General features: G+C 41.1%; 1 pseudogene; it reads left to right on the plus strand.

Moving 5' to 3' along the window:
• The first annotated feature begins 497 nt into the window (after positions 1-497).
• Positions 498-1,454, plus strand: LOC132646024 (vomeronasal type-1 receptor 4-like; annotated as a pseudogene).
• The last annotated feature ends 6,466 nt before the right edge of the window (positions 1,455-7,920 follow it).

Raw genomic sequence — 7,920 nt, forward strand, 5'->3', positions numbered from 1 at the left:
AATGTCAGCTTGTCACAGCCCTTGTCGCCACCATCCAGTTTCTTTTGCTCGCTCTTTTGTAACTGTCTGTAAGACTTGAATGGAGGGTGGATATGAGAAAAAAACAATGCATAGTAAATAAAATTCTCAAGGAATAATAAAATATTAAAAATAAATTAATTGGTAAATATGAAAGAGACACAGCAACTCATAGAGTTTGAAAGATATGACAGAAAGTTTGATTTTTGGATAGAAATGTTAAAACTTCAAAATATGCAGGTGTCTCAATCATAAATTTTAGGAAATATGCACCTAAATAAATTTAGAAAATATTAAGTATCTATCTATATGATATCATATATCTATATGACAAACTTTGGGCAAGATTTATAAACATGATGATTGAAGAACATTTGATTTAAGTTATTTTTTTTGTGGTGCTGGGAATGAAACCCAGGTTCTTGCTAAATAAGCACTCACCAATGAGTTACATCATCTGCTGACTTTAGGCTACTTTAATGAAAGTAGTGCAAATTCCTAGGTTTTACTCCTATGGCTGCTTAGCTAAACACCATTGTGATAATGACAAAACAAAATCAGAGAACATGGTAAAAGGTGGGGTCTTCACTATGCAGACTACAGGAGGAATCTTGGTCAATTCCTCATTTGTGCTTCATTATTTAATCGCAGGATTGTCTGGGAAAGGTTTGAAGCGCAAAGCCCTGATTGTAAGACACCTGACTCTCACTAACTTCTTGTCTATTAACTCTAGAGGAATTCCTCAGATAATTGCAGTTTAGAATGAAATATTTCTTGGATAATATTGGGTATAAACTTTTATCATATCTTTATCAAATATCACAGAACATTTCACTGTACCATGTGCCTTCTGAGTTGTTTCCAAGCAACCAGAGTCAGCCCTAGCAATTTCAAAAAAAGAAGCTTAAATACAAAGACATTAAGTACACGAGTCCTTCCTGCTTACTCAGCTGACTTGTTCATCTGCTTCTGAATGTCATGAAACCTTTAACAGTGACAAGCCCTAGTAGCATAAGAAATGCTACTAAGATACTGACATATGGTTACTGTTCAGCATGTGTTTTTGGCACTATTTCCACTCTATTGTATATGCTCTTGCTCAGCTTTACTGATGGTACATGTTTGAGTCTCATATTCTAGGCCAGTGTGTTCATGGTGGACATCCTAGACACTCACAGTACATCCACAGTGCCCAACACTTCCTGAGCTTCTCCCATGAGGCAAGGGCCACTGGAATCATCCTGACCTTTGTGTGCACATTTGTCACCTTCTACTCCATTTCTTTAATCCTGGTAGTGTATTTTGACTTATATAGTAATCTAGGACTATGCGTCAGGAACATCATTTCAATTTTAGAGACCTATTTCACTCTATTTTGCACCTTTGTGCTCATCAGTAGTAACAGCTCTGCCTTCAGGCTCTATAATTCCTGCTGATGTAAATAGTAACAGTCTATGAACTTGTCTTATGTTCTAATGACTCTCGGATGTATTCCTGTGTTCCTCCAACCACCATTCTTTGTCGTGTAAATCAGGTAATTCATTAACAGATTAAATTAAAAAGCAACCATCGTCTCAGCCTCATAGAAGCTACTGTGCTCATCCACATCACTGTTGCTGCAGGAGCTGTTGCACACTGAGAAATATCTCACACCACGGCTGACCATGTAGCAGTTGTGAGAGATACTTCACTGCATGCATAAGCTTTGCCCTTGTCTAATGTTCCAGAAAAAATGAGATAAATGAATGAAAACAAAACTGCAAAACATCTAGGACTTCAGGCAGTTTCAGAGCAACAATTTTGTATTATTGATACTTAGTTCTTCCAAAATGACGTTTAAGCTATCTATCAGAGTGATTTTTCTTTTAAAACTGCATATATAGTATGAACATTATTAGTTAATGTACAGACTTTAAATATAGGTCTGTACATATTATAACTTAATTTTAATAATATGATCTCATCTAGGTGTGGTTTGGGATGCCAAGAAAAAATAAATTTTTTACCATGGCCCTGTTGAAGGGCTATCATTCCATAATTTATATATACTAGATATGGATTTACTTTCATTAGTTTAAATTAGCTATCTGTGAGTAAGTGTACAGTCATATATGTGGGTGCTCATGGAAGCTTGAGATACAAGAATGCCTTGGAGCTAGAGTTATATGTGATTATGACCTGCCAAACATAAGTGCTTGAAACCAATCTTGGGTACACTGTAAGAGCAGGATAAGCCCTTAATGACTGAACTACCTCTCCAGAACCACAATAATATATTTAAATCTTTGAAGAAGTGATTATTCTGGAGATTTTTGGTAAATGACATGTATTATTGTTATTATTATTATTATTATTTTGCACAACATTATCCTCAATGCCCCAAGAAGTAGGCATAAGATTATTGTATAATTCAAATGCTGATTTCTGTACCCCTCCATATCTGGTTGCAATCCTTGTTCTAGGAACCTCCTGTTTTAATGTGTAAATACTGCTACCCATTTGTCCTCTAATATGCCAATAAAGCAGCTTACAGCCAATCTCTGATCAGAGAGAGAATAGGACTGGACTTCCTGCCATCTAGTGGTAGAAGAGTTAAAGGAGAAAGGGGAGGATTCAGCAATGGGCAAATATCCAGGAGGGACCAGGAGAGAGATCTCAGCAAAGCTACAAAGTACAAGTATCTTTGGGATGTATGGTGGGAGCAAGTCAAATTTGCCTAGACTGTTAAGAATAGAGTAATAACTGCTCAGCTCCTGTGCTGTGAAGCTTGTTAAAGTAATAGAACAGAGTCGCAATTATTTGTGTGATAGCCAGGTTAAGAGAGAAACTGAGAAAAAAACACAGTTTAATAAAAATAACTAAAATTTGGGCCCAAACTTGCATGAATCCACACAAAAAGTAAAACTATAGAGCAGTTTCTTAGTTCTATTCTTTAATAGAGTAAGAACAGTTTCTAAGGCAAGAACTCACAGCTTCCGGATTAGTAAGACCCTGGACAGAGCAGCAAAGTCCTCCAGCTAGCTACAGAAAAATGAAAACTGATACAAACCCCAGTTTGTATTTAGTGTCTATAATAAGTCCATAACTAGTATATATAATATGGAATGATGGCCTGATAAATGAGTGGTAGCAATTCTTTTAGGAAACCCTTGCTAAGGGAAAAAAAAGTGTGTCTTTAACACAGGCAAGCTTTGCAAAGCCAGACTTTCCTAGCTAACACATGAAGCTAAATCCCTTTGAGAGCAGTCTCTTGCTTGCCTGATTTATGCAGGCCAGAGGAACAAGCACTTGTGGACCCAAAAACTTCCAGAGTGGGGGAGGGGTCAGGATCTAGTGAAGGAGGCATAGAAGCCTTTCCCTAGAAGCAGGAGCCAGAAACAGACTGAGAAGCCTCAAACATCTGGACTAGTAAGGTCTAGAAGGGAAGCTGGATATAAGAAAGTAAGACCTTAGAGAGAGGTTTTGAGATTAAAAAAGATTATTTCTGTGTTGAAAATGGAGGAAGATATAGTGACACAGTGCTTCTGTATTCCATTTTAGTTTGTTTCTCTTAGCATACAAATAACTTTTTCAGTGACAATTGCAGTTTTGTTTGTCTTCTTTGGGAGAGATCAGAATAAGACAGACTTGGAGAAAGGAGAGACTGATAAATTAGATGTTAAATTAACAGCCATAGAATAGAAGGTGGAGGAATCTTTGAAGCAAAATAGGAAACCTTCATAGAAATACAATCTGGAGCTTACATTAACACCAAAAGACATAGTTCCAGATGAAGAAATTCCACAAAAGCTTGAAGAAATTGCAGAATGGTAGTTCATTGAGATGCTGCCTAGCAAGGCTGTGGCTATAGGCCAACATGGTCAGACTAGACATTGTGTGTGTATGGTCCAGGTTCTATTGCTGGGTAAAGGTCTATATGCTAAAGTAGAAATGCAGGCCCTGTTTATCCATGGACCAAGGTCATACAGTGGCTGTGTGTTCCATTTTTCAGAGATTAGAGAACTGAAATATATGCACACGCCACATGTTCATATTCAAAATTCCAAAGGGCTTTTGCCTTAATTTCTGGAAAGCATGATTCTAAAGTTATACATTTGTTGGAGATGCTAACTATCTTGAAGAAGCCTTTGCCAAGTTGGGGCTGATGATGCTTCAGCATGTGTGTCCAATGGAATACAACATTTTAAAAAAGATATTATGACACAAAACCTGTCACAGATACAATTTACAATTGTATTGTTCAAACAATTATAAAAAGATCTAACATAATTAAAAAAAACAGAAAAGAAATATAATATTTTCCCAAAATAGATTAAATATGATATATTGATTTTAAAGTTTTTAAAATGAGAGAAGTAGCATACATTCTAAGGTACACTGGTTTTAGAAAAGACTGCTGAATTAGATCAGCATGTAAATGTCCTAATTCCAAAATGGAAGACAGGAAATGTGTTGCATTTGTGTGATGTTGACATACTTTTAAACTCTATTTTATTTACATTTTTTATTGCTTCTTTCTCCCATTTTCATCTCAATCCATTCCAATACCCCAACACCAGGAGAGAAAGATTAGTGGGGAGAAAGGACAGAGTTCTCTTTAGCTACTTTCTGCTGGTTTGGGTTGGTTGTCAAGTTCCTGTGGGAAGTCCAGTCTTCATTCTGCAACTTCTTCTCACACTGCATCAACAGCAATCAAGAGCAGATAAAAAATAATGGAGGGTTCCAAGATGGCGGCCAGCAGAGCACACCATTTTGGAGAGGCAAGAGGACATGAATCTCTGGAATTGGTGAGTGGAGAGACAATCGAAACTAGAATTTGGACTTCTGTGCTTTCTAAAGGAGAGGGGACACCACAGAAGCGTGGAGTGCTTGTAGAGTTAGATGGCCGGACTTCTCTGGGAAGGAAGTAGGACGCTTCCTTTGTCTGGGCCTCCCACAGGGAAACCTGCACACAGCTCCAGACAGCAGAGCGCAAAGCTCACAGCCTGGGGATTAAGACAGCAGAGACAGTGCTCCAGGCCCCTCAGCACAGTGGACAGCTGTAACCGCCCACTGAACACGACCCCTGGACACACGTCCCACCCTGGGCCCGCCCAGTGCCTTGAGGAGCTTCGGACCACGGAGCGACCCCTCCCCCCATCCCGCTGACGCGATCCCTCTGCCAGAAGGTCCCAAGCGGCCAGAACGCACACACCTCCAGAAACTGCCACACTGGAGGAGCGCACCCACTGCCAGCACCAGAGCGCAGGCCCAACCACAGAGTGCCAACCACAGAGACTCAGTCCCGCAGCACAATCCTTCCTTGATCCCAAAGCCGCAAAGCTCAGTGCCTGGGACCCAAGACGGAGGAGGACGGGCTCCAGACCCCGCAGCCGCAGCTGAGAGCTGTAACCACCCGCTGAACGCCACCACTCAGAGGAGCCCACACTCCACCTAGTGCCCTCTCACCGAGCTCTGGACCCTTGGAACGCACCCCCCACTACCACCACCACCTAGTCCTGCCTGAGTGCAAGCACCGCTGGAAACTCCACCCTGCCAGAGTGCACGCCTAAAGAGTGCTAGCCACAGAGACGCAAATCCGCAGAACAATCTCTCCCAGATCCCAAGTCTGCAAGTGGCAGCACTGACTACACAGGGCTGCCCAGCCAGTGATTATATGGGCCATTCAACCCCTCAGTGGCAGAAAACCAGCTGAATAGCCACCAAAGTCTCGCAGACCTCCAAAATCAATACGTGCCCGCATTCTTCAAAGGCGTTTGCAATCCCTTAGTGCCTGCAACACCTTCAGTGCCTGCAAAGCACCCCTCTCACACACTGAAGGCCTCTTCATTCTCCAACACCCTGTTCCTTAGGACACACCCACAAGCACACGCTCAAACACATGCTACCCCACACTTGCCCTTCTGCGCTTGCGAACTTTCCTTCTATAGGTATAGCTGAATCACCAACGCACACACTGATACCACTAGACCTCACCCATTTTCCTGAACAATTCTCCAGACACCAGAGAAAAACCAGTCTGATCTGCAGAATCCAGAAACAGACAGTGAACACTACAGATAACCAAATGGCCAGAGGTCGGCGAAAGAACACAACCAACGTAAATCAAGATATCATGGCTTCACCAGCAACCCCCAAAATTATTGGACACTACAACTCATCAGAAACACAAGAAAATGATTTTAAAGCTATGATTATCCAGTTATTTGAGGCACATAAAGAGGAAACCAACAAATCTCTCAGAGAAATAGTCATACAGATTCAAACAGTTAGAGAGGAAACAAATCTCTCAAAGATTTGGCCTCCCAAATGGAAACAAAGAAAAACGAAGTGAACGAAGCTCTTAAAGAAACACAGGCAAATATAGCCAAACAAATGGAGGCAGAAGTAGTGGCACTAACAAAGGAAACAAACAAAAAAGTAAAGACCATCTTGCAGACACAGGAATCCACATTCAAACAGATGAAGGAAATGTTGCAAGACAGGAAAACAGAATTAGAATCAATAAAGAAAACACAAACCTAGAAAACCCTGGAACTGAAGAACGTAGAGAAAAGAAAAGGAACCACAAAGGTAAGCATCTCGCCCTCAAAACTGTAAACCTCCAGGGCGCATGCGTAGATTGCGTAAACACGCTAAAGATTGCGTAAGCACACTAAGAATTGCGTAGGCACGCCGGTAAGAGTAAGCAGCCAATCAGGGTATTGACACGTCACAAGCCCGCTAAGCATAATGGGCCCAAGTCATCAGGCGGGGTAAAAGTAAGCAGCCAGTCAGGGTATTCACACGTCACTCAGGTGCGACCCCGGCTTATATAAACAGCGCCACATTGGGGGCTCTCTCTCTCCTCTCCTTTCATCGCGTGACTAATAAAGGTTTTGTTGCGGAAGAATTCCTGTGGTCCCGTGCGTTTCTGCCGGCGAAACGCTCACGCGGCTCCCAACAATATGGAGAAACAAAAAACTCAGAATCTCCAAAACAATCCTGTACAACAACAGATTATCTGTAGGTATCTCCATCCCCGATCTCAAGCTGTACTACAGAGCAATAGTAATAAAAACTGCATGGTATTGGCATAGAAACAGAAAGGAGAATCAATGGAACCGCATAGAAGACCCAGAAATAAACCCACACACCTATGAATACTCGATTTTTGACAAAGAAGCCAAAACCATTCAATGGAAAAAAGACAGCATCTTCAACAAATGGTGCTGGTCCAACTGTATGTCTACATGCAGAAAAATGAAAATAGATCCATATTTATCACCCTGCACAAAACTAAAGTCCAAGTGGATCAAAGACCTCAACATAAAATCAGATACTTTAAATCTGTTAGAAGAAAAAGTGGGGAATAGCCTAGAACTCATTGGCACAGGAGACAACTTCGTGAACAGAACACCAACAGCACAGGCTCTAAGATCAACAATCAATAAATGGGACCTCATGAAACTGAAAAGCTTCTGTAAAGCAAAGGACACCATCATCAAAACAAAACAACTGCCTACAGATTGGGAAAGAATCTTCACCAACCCTTTATCTGACAGAGGGCTAATATCCAGTATATACAAAGAACTTCTTTAGAAGCTGAAAAGCACCAAACCAAGTAACCCAATTAAAAAAAATGGGGAACAGAGCTAAACAGAGAATTCTCTGGAGAGGAATATCGAATGGCAGAGAAACACTTAAAGAAATGCTCAACCTCATTAGCCATCAGGGAAATGCAAATCAAAACGACCCCGAGATTTCACCTTACACCCATCAGAATGGCCAAGATGAAAAACTCAAGTGACAACATGCTAGAGAGGTTGTGAAGAAAGGGGAACCCTCCTCCACTGCTGGTGGGAATGTAAAGTGGTACAACCACTTTGGAAGTCAATCTGGCGCATTCTCAGACAAGTAGGA

This window comes from Meriones unguiculatus, chromosome 6 (genome assembly GCF_030254825.1).
Source record: "Meriones unguiculatus strain TT.TT164.6M chromosome 6, Bangor_MerUng_6.1, whole genome shotgun sequence".
In the NCBI taxonomy this organism is placed as follows: Eukaryota; Metazoa; Chordata; class Mammalia; order Rodentia; family Muridae; genus Meriones; species Meriones unguiculatus.